This window comes from Onychostruthus taczanowskii, unplaced genomic scaffold (assembly GCF_017590055.1).
Source record: "Onychostruthus taczanowskii isolate IOZ18803 unplaced genomic scaffold, ASM1759005v1 scaffold1, whole genome shotgun sequence".
In the NCBI taxonomy this organism is placed as follows: Eukaryota; Metazoa; Chordata; class Aves; order Passeriformes; family Passeridae; genus Onychostruthus; species Onychostruthus taczanowskii.
The window spans coordinates 5179758-5190874 of record NW_024496525.1 but is presented as its reverse complement, the minus strand read 5'-3'; the positions used below and the strand labels follow the sequence as shown (position 1 = coordinate 5190874).

Below are 11117 nucleotides of genomic sequence, written 5' to 3'. Positions count from 1 at the left end.
GGCCTCCCGGAGGTGCCGGTCTGCCTGGCGGATCCAGCCTCTGGGCTGGCACCGTGGCCTGCAGACGCGTCCTGTGGGCTGCCGTGCGGTGACGGCACCCACCGAGGAGCGCCCGCTCCGTGGCCACGCGGGCCTCGAGAGTCTTGCCTGCAGTGAGGAGTCACCTGCGAGAGCGGGAAGCCTTCCCTTCCAATGCTCTAGGTACTCACCTAGGCACGGGATCTTGCCTGCAGTGAGGAGTCACCTGCGAGAGCGGGAAGCCTTCCCTTCCAATGCCGTACTCACCTAGGCACGGGGCACATCCCATCCACCGTTTCCTACCGTCACTGTGCGGAGCGCAGCGGTGACAGCCCTGCTGTGCCCCCGAAGGGACAGAGGTCCTCGCGGAGCCGCGCGGTCACCGCCTGCCCCGCCCCGGCCTCTCCTTCCTCAGCCTCCCGCCCCACCCGCGGCCGGGCAGCGGCCTGCGCCCATCAGGCCCCGGCAGCCCGCCCGGGTGCGGACAGCGCGGCCGAGCCCCGGCTGCTGAGGCCGAGGTGGCACCGCAACGAGGACCCAGCTGCCCGCCGGCAGCGGCCCTGCGGCGGGGAGCGCCCAGGGTCAGTGCCGACCCCCGCACGGGCGCTGTCCCTCGGAAGGCGGTCGGGAACGGCGACTCCGGTGCCCATCCCGCAGCTCGGCCCTGGGGCTGCGCGGGGGCTGCGCGGCTGTACCGGCGCTCGCCGGCTCAGCCAACCCCGCACTGCACAGCGCCGCGTCCAGGTGCGCCCGCCCCCGGCGCCCGGATTGACCGCGCTGAGAGCCAATCGCCCGTGAGGAATCTCGGCAACTGCCCAATCACCGCTCCGGAAATGGGATGTGGGCGGTGCCCCGGGGACAGCGGGCTCGGTGGCGCCGCGGCCGAGGAAGGGCGAGCGCGGGGGCGGCGGCGCGGGCGAGCGCGGCCGGGCTCCGGCCGGCACTGCCGCAGGGATGGCGGTGGCCGCGGCGAGGGGCTCAACCCCCATGGGGAGCGCTGCGAGCCGCCCCGTGACCCGCTGAGCGCCCTCCGCCTGCGCGCTGCCGTTACCCCTCCCCGCGGGCCGGCCCGGCTCTGCAGTCGCCATAGAGACCGCGCCGCACGCCATGGGGCGGAGGCTGGGCCGGGGGGCGCCGCTGTAGCCCCCGCCCCGCGCCGCGCACACCATCCCCTGTGGGGCCGGGGGCGCCGCCAGGATTCGCCGCGCCGCCCCGAGGAGCCGCCGCCTCGGCCCCGTTCCAGGTGAGGATTCGCGGTGCTGCGCCGCGGCCGCCGCCGTTACCCCGCGCCCCGTCCCCGCGGGCGCTCTGGCCGCCTCGGCGGGGCGCGGCCCGCGGGCTCCGGCGGCCGCCGGCCCGGCCCCAGCGGCTGCTGCGTGGGAGCCGCGTCGCGGTTTCTGTCCCCGCGGGAGAGGGAGTTTGCCGGGCGCGGGAGCTCCGGGGGCCACGGCCCGCCCCGGGAAGGGCTTATTCCAGTGGGGAATTCCAGGACGGGGCGATCCCCTCCGTGGAGTTAAGGTCGGCAGGTCTGGCGGGCTCCAGCAGCAGTCACCCCTGCCCCGGCCTCTACGGAGAACTCAGATTTATAGGCACGAGATTTTTTTTTTTTTTTTTTTTTTTTTTTTTTTTTTTTTTTTTTTTTTTTTTTGTCCCTCCCACTTGCTGCAAGAAGGCAAATGGTACAGAAATTTACGTGTTCTGACGGCGAAGGATCTCTGTTTTAAAATAGCTGCGTCTGTATTTCCAGCTCTGGTTTGTGGCATGCGTGTGACGGCTGCCGTGTGGGCACGGCTGGATGGGAAGCGGGCTGTCTGTCGCCTGGCGCTCTGAGTGCTGGAGCCATTAGCGGCACTTGCATCGATCCGTGCATACAGATATGCCTGGCTAGGCCGCGGGTGCGCGCACCACGGCGCCCAGGGGAACACAAACTGCGTGTGGAACGGCGTTAAAAAGACGTTATTGCCCGTACTTTTAGCTTTACAAAGAGGAAGTGGGGAAGCACCTGGTTCCCAGGTCTACAGATGATCCCTGGAGCTGCAGCGGCATCCTTAGGCTTCTGTTGTCACTCTAGAGCAAAAGCAATGAGAGGACAAAGCTTGCTACGAGGTTTGTAACCTCTGCTGTGAGCCAGGGCAGTTGGAAACAACTGCTAGTGTAAGTGGGAGTGGGAGTGCAAATAATGATAATATTGATGGGTTATCGTGGAGGCGGAGGGAGATGGACACAAAGGAATGACCCTGGAGTATACCACGGCATTTTGAGAACCTTCTACTGTATTTATAGTTAAGCTGGAAAGGGCTATAGAAAATGAGTTATAAAATAGCCTGTAGTGGCTTTCTTAGTTAGACTCTATGTGCAGAACCTGTGTAATTTCAGCTTAAATGTTCTGAATTAGTAAGCTATATTGCAGGAATGTTGAGAGCGTTAAAATAAATCATACTCTACTTATTTAAGCATCTTGTTAGCCTTAAAGTGAGTGGTTAATTTCTGTGTTGTGGTTCTGGAAAAAAATGAGTAGATTTTTAAAATACATTCTGTGTAGTTAATGCCATGCCTCTGTTGAACACATGCTAGCTATGCTTGTAGGTATGTTAGTTCATTTCAGCTGAGAAAACAAAAGGTTAGGACTTACTTTACTGCTCTTTTGGTAACGTTTTTTGAAGCCTTTATTGTATGAATTCATGACGCAAAGATGCCCAGCATTTTTATTTTGTGTTAATATTGTCCTGAATACTTTCTTGATGATGATTCATTTGCTTTACAGAGTGAATTATCTTAAAAAAAACTTTCTTAACTTGTTAAACCAGAGGTACACTTGTTAACATTTGTTTGGCCTGTCAATGAAATTATATGTAAGAAAGTTTGACTGCAATAGTATGAGTAGTCATTTGTCAAAAGTTATTTTGAAAACAGTGCATCAAGATACAGTTTAAAAAACGTGAAGGTGGAACCAGTTATCCCTAAAAAATACTTTGTTCTTCTCTAAAATATATTCCTGATGTATTATTATTTACTTGAAGCTCAGCATCTTTTTAAACTTCCTGTTTGGGAAGGATGAGGTTAGAATGAGAAGAACAAATTGAGTGACTGTCTCTTATGTTCAGTGTGGTCACCGTGCTGCTGCTGCATACTGCAGGCTCTGACACTTCTAACATCACAAATTCCAGAGAGGCTTTTCTCAATCTGGCTGATTATATCAAGAAGATTTTTGAGTATGACAGATGAGAGATATGAGTGGGGCTTTCCTTGTTCAAAACTGGCTTCTAAACAATCAGTTTCTACCAGTGCTAGATATTTGTGTACAGAAGGTTAAGCATTTGTTTAGTGTGTGAAGTTGCAGTGTATGGTATATTAATATACTACTGTGCTTTCTGCTTTAGTAAGGGCTTGTTTATCTAGTGGGAATGAATTGGTACTTTACAAGGGAAATTGACAGTTTCTGTGTATTCCTGTGTCTTGCCTTGTCTGTTTCTTTTTCTCTGGGGAAGCACTACACAAAGCCTTTGTGTTAGGCTGGAGGGGAGGAGAAACAGCTGCCTTTTCAGTACTAGACCCCAGGATTTGTCGTGGTCTCCCAGGGATGCACTGTGGTACATGGACCAGCCACTGTCCCTCCTCCCTCATTCTGCAAAAACACTCACACCTCAAGAAACCTCAGCTTCCTTTGACTGATCTCTCAGAGCAGCGAGTTGTGCCCTGGATCTAGCAGATCAGTCTGAAGGGCAAATTGTTAAAGCATTGCTGGGCAAGAATTAAAACATGCAAAATTGTCAAAATACAAGGTTTGTCTTAAGGAATTCAAGAGCTACAGGTCACGTGTGTTTAAAATTTTCTTGTTATTAACTTGACTTCTAGTTCAGGATTAGGGTGAAAGAAACTTTCTTAAATCTTTTACTTGGCTTTTTTTTTTTTCTGTTTAAGAGTATAGTATCTAGTGTACTTAAGTGGGAATTAAACATATTAATTTTTAGAAGTGGAGATACAAGCTGTTCCAGTTGGATAAGAGAGTACAGCTAAATGGAGCAGTTTCATTTTTCTGCTCTCCACGCACAAGTAGAGTGCTCTAATGCTTGTACTATGTACTCTGTCATGCAGTGGCAGAATAAAAGAGGGAAGTTGGCTCCCTCTTTTCATTAGAAATATTGGGTACTATCTAATGTACTATCTATTTTAGTAACTATATCTTGTATGCTCTTTCATAATAACTTCTTTGAAACTATCATGCAATCTTTACTTATCCTTTACAAATTTATTTATTTATTTAAATTTTAGAGTCAGAATACTCCCCTCTCCTTGCTTCAGTGCTAGGTGTTTAGTAGTGTGCTTTTGAGGGAATCTAGTAACTTGGATTTTTTTTAAAGCTGCTCATGAAATTGAGATGCCATTTTTAGCCATTTAAATTTATAGTCTTTCATTCTCTGTATGAGCTTATAGGTCACTGGTCTTGAAACTTAAGTAGTGGAAAATTCAAGCAATAAAATCTGGCCTTCTGACACTTCACCTCTTGATCTAGTTGAGAATTCTTTTTCCCATTTTTGAGACGTTGTACAAGTCATAACTTTTGAACAGTTATTTTTCAAAATTATTTTTCAGTTAATGGGGATGAATTCTGGGAAACGTGAGAAGGTTTTTGGGGAGAAGGGAAAGATTTAATTTGAGAGGAGTGAGGAAAGGAGGGCAAATTGAGAAACCGAAGAAGTTTTTAGTGTTTTTAACAAAACCATTTTGTTAAAAAATTAAAAATATTTTTATTGTTATGTTCAGGCATGTTTTTCTGTGGTTCTTATCCTGTGTGTTTGAGAACTTTCCATCACAGAATTGCATCACTCAAATGTTATTTCATGTTGTTGCTTTTTGTCTGAAGAGATTAATCAATTATTGAGAATTGCACTGATGAGGAACTCTGTCTGCTAATTTTTCCTTTTGGAGAAATGTGTCTAGGTAGCTTAGCCTCACATTTCAGTGCAAGTAGTAGTTGGAAGAGCTGAAGGCCTCTTTCATGGATGAAGTTTACCAGATCACCGATGGTACTGATAAGGAAAGTAATTTTCCTTCAAGTACAAAGCTGTCTGATATATAAAGGAAGAGTAAAATATGCTGAAGTTGCTTTGAGAGCTTGTAGAGGATGTCATATCTCTTTAATATGTGGCCATCTTTTTCCATCTGGATGTTGCAAAGGGATTTGTTACTTGTTGCAAAGACAGGTTACTAATGTGAAGCTCACATGCAGAATAATGTAAAGAATCATGTCACCCTGATCTGTTTATACAGAAATAATTTTATTGTGTTTTTGATATACTTCTCTCACAACTGAAGTTACCCAAAATTTGTTCCGCTAGACTCATCTGCAGTTAGGAGAGATCTTGCCTTTCAGAGCTTGTGTCTTTTTAGTAGTTGGGAATTGTCTTCGGTCAACAGCTGCTTATTGATTCTGAGAGGGGGTTCCTTCTGCTCTGTCACTTCCCAGATCATTCTTAGATAGTATTTGTCGCTTCTGTCATGCTCTGTCTCAGAGTACTAACATTTTGTGAGGGTTTTAACAACACTTATTTGATACAATGTTGTTCAACATAGTAAGAATTAGATTGCTTGGTTACGTGGTGTATCAGCGGGATGTGTCTTGTAGCTGTCAAATTTACTTGTTGCCATAGTAATGCTTCAAATGCCACTCGTGGCAAGCAGTGTGACTTTGAGCATATGAAGTATGACTCTAGCTTTGCAGTGTTGAAGAATTTTTAAAAAAGGGACGCAGTGATCTGTAAATAGAATATACTTTTCTGCATCAAACTGGTGACTTTTAGAATGTATTTGTATTCTTGAGTAATATGCTGCCTTGAAATAATTATTTTCTTGTCTTTCATTTATCAGTGTCTTGAGCTTAATAGATCTAGAATGGGCATTATCAACTGATAGAAAATGTATCAGACAAAGAATGACTGTGCTATTCCTTGAGTTTGATTGAATTGAATGCCCTGTTCATATGTGATGCTTTGATTTTTCCATCTGCAGTAGTCTATAAATAAAATCAAAGTATAATTCCCTGAGTGGAGTCAGCCTAGAACAAACTGTCATGTTGCACTCTGAGAGTTAAAGAAGAAGAATTGACATTGGATCACTGTTCTTTTTCTGTGTGACATTTTGTGCTTTTTCATGAAGATCTAGAGATTATTGTGGTATTCATGATGGTTTTGGGTGAAATTACAGTTCTACGGTTTTGAGCAAGACAGTGTATCCAGTGAGGAAGCCTGTTGAATAATTCATCTGGTTAGAGAAAAATCTTTAAAGAATCACAGGATAGATTAGTATGAAGAAAGGTTTGACTGGTCTTGTGGAACAATGTGCTGGCTAAGCCAGTCAGGTCTTGTCTTGACCAGCCAAGAACTAATAAATTGATGCTGAAGCTGAGGAGCAAACCCCAGTAAAGGGTTACCCCTCCTACAGTAAAGGAAAGAAGCTCTGTTATTGGCTGTCTGGTGATACTTGTTATTTATTTATGGATTTACATAGATATAAGAATATTTTTCACACGTTATCTCCTGCAGATGAAAATGCACATTATTGTTAAACTAGGCTAACAATTGGCTACTGCTTTTAAATGAAAATTATGTTCTCTGCCTGAGCCTTTTCTAGTGCGCATTGATCTCTGAGCTACACTGAGTCAACTCACTAACTTGGCAGAGAATGATTGTAAAAATGGAGTTGTTTGTGTTGTTTTTTGGCTGATATCTGTTTGTAGCTCTTGCTAGGTCATGCTGTTGTGTGCAACTTCACCCTGACTGCGTAACTGGGATAGTCATAACCAGATCCTTTCATTTACTGTAGCCTGCGTGCTCAGCTGACAGGTTTTCCTGCCTATTGTCAGTTCAGGGAGGACACAAGAGAAAGAGGAGCATTTTATGTGAAAGGCTGCTTTGAGGTGATGGTGCACTTTCTTCTCTGTTCATTTGAAGGAAATTTGGGCAGCATGCTAATTTCAGGCTCCACATTTCTTCCTGTTGTTCTGATATATTTCATTAATTTTGAGCCCAGGATACCTCAGTCATGTGGCAGCACTTCAGTACATATCTTCCCTTGATCAGTCAATTTTCCTCTCGTAATCAGGGAGCAGCTGTACTTCGTCTGGCTTGTTGGAACTGGCAGTTAATACTTCAATTCTATTGTGAGGCCTTGCTCACTGCTCACTGAAATATTTCTTTTTCCTGAAGTAAAGGTTTGGACAGAGTTAGTTTGATAGGAGGAGGAACTTAATTAAATGGCCGTAGCTATGGTGTCTTCCTTTAGTTCTTTATTAGTCAAGTCCCCTTATTTGTCTGGAATTGATGTCGAGTTGATGGCCCATAGATACCGAAGTAGTTTCATTCATCCTTTCCTAACTTTAACATCAGTTACCTTCCGGAGTGTTCTATGTTTCAGGAACCTTTAAATCAGATATCTCCTTGAACATTCCTATTAAGATCCAAGTTATTCAAATCGTCCTTCTCAACCTGTCTGATCTGGTAGCATGTCACTGTTACCTGCGGTGGCCTGGCGGGCGTGCCGGCCCGGCCCGGCCCGCTGGCTGCCCGGCCGGAGCTGGCCAGGGTGCTGAGCGGTGCCCAGGCGGCCGGAGAGCCCCTCATTGCTCGGGACTGGAAGGGGCTGCCCCTGACAGCAGCGTCTCGCTTTCTCGTATCACTGTGTCCTGGCACTGCACAGATAACCTATATGCCTTTGCTGCTTATATGAGATAAAAAATATCTACTGTGAAAGTTTTCCCTGAGCCACTGCTTTTTAACTTCTCCAGGCATACTAAATTCATCATTGGGACCAGATTCTTTGCTGTCCAAATTATACCAAATGCACCTATACCATCCACAAGCAAGGGATATAAACCTTTGCCAGTGCACTTCTATAAGTAATCACTGTGCATTACGGTGAATTTTCAGGCAGTGTATAAAAGGCAAAAAACATTATTCTACCTGTAGCTTAACAACTTTCACAAAGCACCTCAAGAGAATCCTATAGAAGAGCCTCCAAAGATGAATCTGGAAAGTAACACTTAACATCTATAAACAACTTCCAGCTTATTGCAGATATTCGTTTAATTTTTTTTTTTTCCTCTATGACCCACAAATTCCTTTTTTTTTTTTTTTTTTGTAAGTATTGTAAAGATGACCATGATGACACTGGTTTAAATGATTGTTGTTAAACATATCCCTCTCCCATTACTTTAGTAATTCACTTTAAAAAATATCTTAAAAATATCATACCCATTTAGTAAGTGTTAGGCCATATTAATTTGAATCTATATGTGACTACATTGCCAAATTTGCTGCCATCTTTTGTAAGGAGTTATGGTTGAAGACATGAATCCTCATTGATACAATTACAAAGTTCTGTATTTCTGTAAAAAATATATATATGTATGTAGTGTACCTGGAATAAATATGTAAATAATGTAAGCATATATGTGTATATCATAAAAACACACCTACGTGTAATGTATATATATAGATATGTATTGAAAAGTGTGTTATGTCATATTCTTTATTAAAAAGTATGTTAGCATAGCAGTATTATAAGTAATCTATGTTTCTGATTCCCTGAACTAATTTTTGCTTTGATGCAGTTACACCTGAGAATCTTGAACAGAGAGAAGCTCTTTGATGGCCACCTCAGCAATTATGAGGAAGTAGAAGCAAGAAATGTGAGAGAAGCATGAAGGTGTTAGAACATGTAGCACCTTCCTCCTTCTCTCCCTTTTTCCCATTTAATTCCTTTTCCTCAGGCCCTTTCTGGTGAGCGGTTTGGATGCCCTTCTGCTGTGCTGCTTGGCTCTCAGGCAAGAGCTGGGATTTCTTGACATGGCTGCTGTTCTGTGCAGTGTGAAGTCAAAAGGCTAGAGCAGAGTGTTGGAACTGAAGTGTAAGGGAACCTGAAGGAGGCAGCTGTAGATGTATTAAAGGCAAAACCAGAGGATTTGTTTATTTAGGCTCCATGTGTGAATTGTATGTTATAGTCTAAATGTGGTGAAGTAATTTCCATGATTTTTTTTTAAATCCGTGGCATGTTTTGATAAACTTGCTTCATTTCTTATGCATCACCATATGCATGGCAATTTTAGTTCACATGAACACAAAGAAAGAAATCTCTAGCTAGTGGATTGAACTATTTTAATATTTTGAGAATAAGACTATTGCTGTATCCATGAGTGCTTTTTTCTCTTAGAAGTAAATGTAAGCCTCTCTCATACTTTTTGTTTTTTAATTTTCAGCTTTAAAATTATTACTGAACAATTGTTAGTGGTTATTGAAATCTTATTTACTAGCTGCCAGACTGAAGCAAAGCTATTGGATGGAAACAAATTAAAAACACTTTTTGCAATTCAATACTGCAGCCATCAACATTTAAATAAAACTTCTGAAAATGCACCTGAAACTTGAATCTCTTCTCTTGTTTCCATCACCAGCTACCAGCTCAACAAAGTTTCCAGGAACAGATTGTCCTTTTGTCAGCCTTGACAACTGATAGTGACCAACAAATAGATTAAAAAGCATGCTTCTGCCCTGGTTTTTTCTGCATGCTGTAGGGTCTTGTATGGTTGTAAATATTTAATGATGTGGTAAAAGCCTAATCTCCTTGGGGAAGGAAGTTCTGTGTCACTAAAAGTGTGTGATCACTTCTCTAGCAAACAATGTAGAAATCTTTGTAGACTTCTTTCTTGTATGCAAGTAGTGCCACGTCATAAATAGGTGTATATGTGCTGAATGAAATGAGGGGAAAAAAGTGCCTTAATCCAAAACAAAGCAAGCTTCCATGGTATTGGATGTAGACAGAATTTGCCTGTAATGTGTTTTCTATGGGAAAGGTAGAAAATATTAGAATTTAGTAAAAATTCAGAGATTCCTTAGGAAATTGTATTCAGGAATATCCAACCAAAATCATTTACAAAAGTGAAAAGAATATTAAGAGATGTGAATATTGTATCAAGTGGCAACAAAATTATGGAAATTCTTGTCCTTTTTTTCATCAGTTTTACATAGTAACTTATTTATGGGAAGAGAGTCATAAGTCTTTCCAGTTCTTTTACAGCAATTGTTTATGGCTACTCATAAGACATTTAATTTTTTTAAAATTAAACAAATGATTGAGAGTTCCTTGAAGTAACAAAGTAGATACAAAAATCACATTTGTTGTGGGTTTTTATATGTTTGTTTCTCTTGAAGCTCAGACATTTAGCAGTCTAAAATCTTTGTCCTGTTGCCTACATAAAAATTACTGTCATTTGTTTTGCAGCTGCCAGAAGTAACAACCAGTTTTTATGTTAAATTTTTCTTTCTATTCAAACTGTAACATTGCTGTATCTGACTGTCAGTGATTTAAAATGTATTCTGTGAATTTTCATTTTCAAAAATCTTACCCTGCATATTTACACCAACTTTATTAAGATGGAGCTAGTCTTGAGGTTAGGAAATGTGTACTAATATATTGGTTCTCTGCATTTGAGCTATCAAATTATTTGAGTATAAAGGTTAGAGGTATTTCCAAGTATTTTCTGAAGTTAGGTAGAGGGAAGAAAATCTGTATGGAAACACTGAGTCAGCACTAAACCCAACACAAAGTGGAAGGGAGAACATGTGTAAAATAGCAGTTGAAGTGATAGAACAAATGGTATTTGGAATTCCTGAGTGTTTATAATATTTTTTTTCCAAAAATAACCTTCACATAAGAAAAAAAGAGTTTACTTGAGTTGAATTGTTTTGCTTTATGATGCCATTCCCACAACAGCTAGCTAGCCAACAGTTTTAGGGTGATAGCTTCTTTCAAGTAACTGACAGAAAATTATGCACAATATTTTGAGTTGCATCTCATCAGTTCAAATAATTTGAATTTATGTTGTTACAGGGAGCATAATTTCTCTCTCTTCTCTCCCTCTTCCCAAACATAAAGTACGAATGTAACATTCTAAAGATCTGTATTCAACAGTAGTCATATGTGGATGCCTAAGGAAAAGTACAAAACCACAGATAATATAAATTATAATTCCCTCTAGTTCTTTTCCATTTTTTTCGTAAAGGGACTTCCTGCACTAAATATACTTAATGTATTTTCAGTAACCC

The 11117-nt window shown here is 42.8% G+C and overlaps 1 protein-coding gene across 2 annotated transcripts in view; it reads left to right on the top strand.

Moving 5' to 3' along the window:
- The first annotated feature begins 1217 nt into the window (after positions 1-1217).
- TTBK2 (tau tubulin kinase 2) overlaps positions 1218-11117 on the top strand; it is a 73324-nt gene continuing 63424 nt past the window's right edge. For both annotated transcript variants that reach the window (XM_041400771.1, XM_041400683.1), the window contains exon 1: positions 1218-1261. The gene's annotated coding sequence lies outside the window, so the exon portion shown is untranslated. The remainder of the gene's footprint in view (positions 1262-11117) is intronic.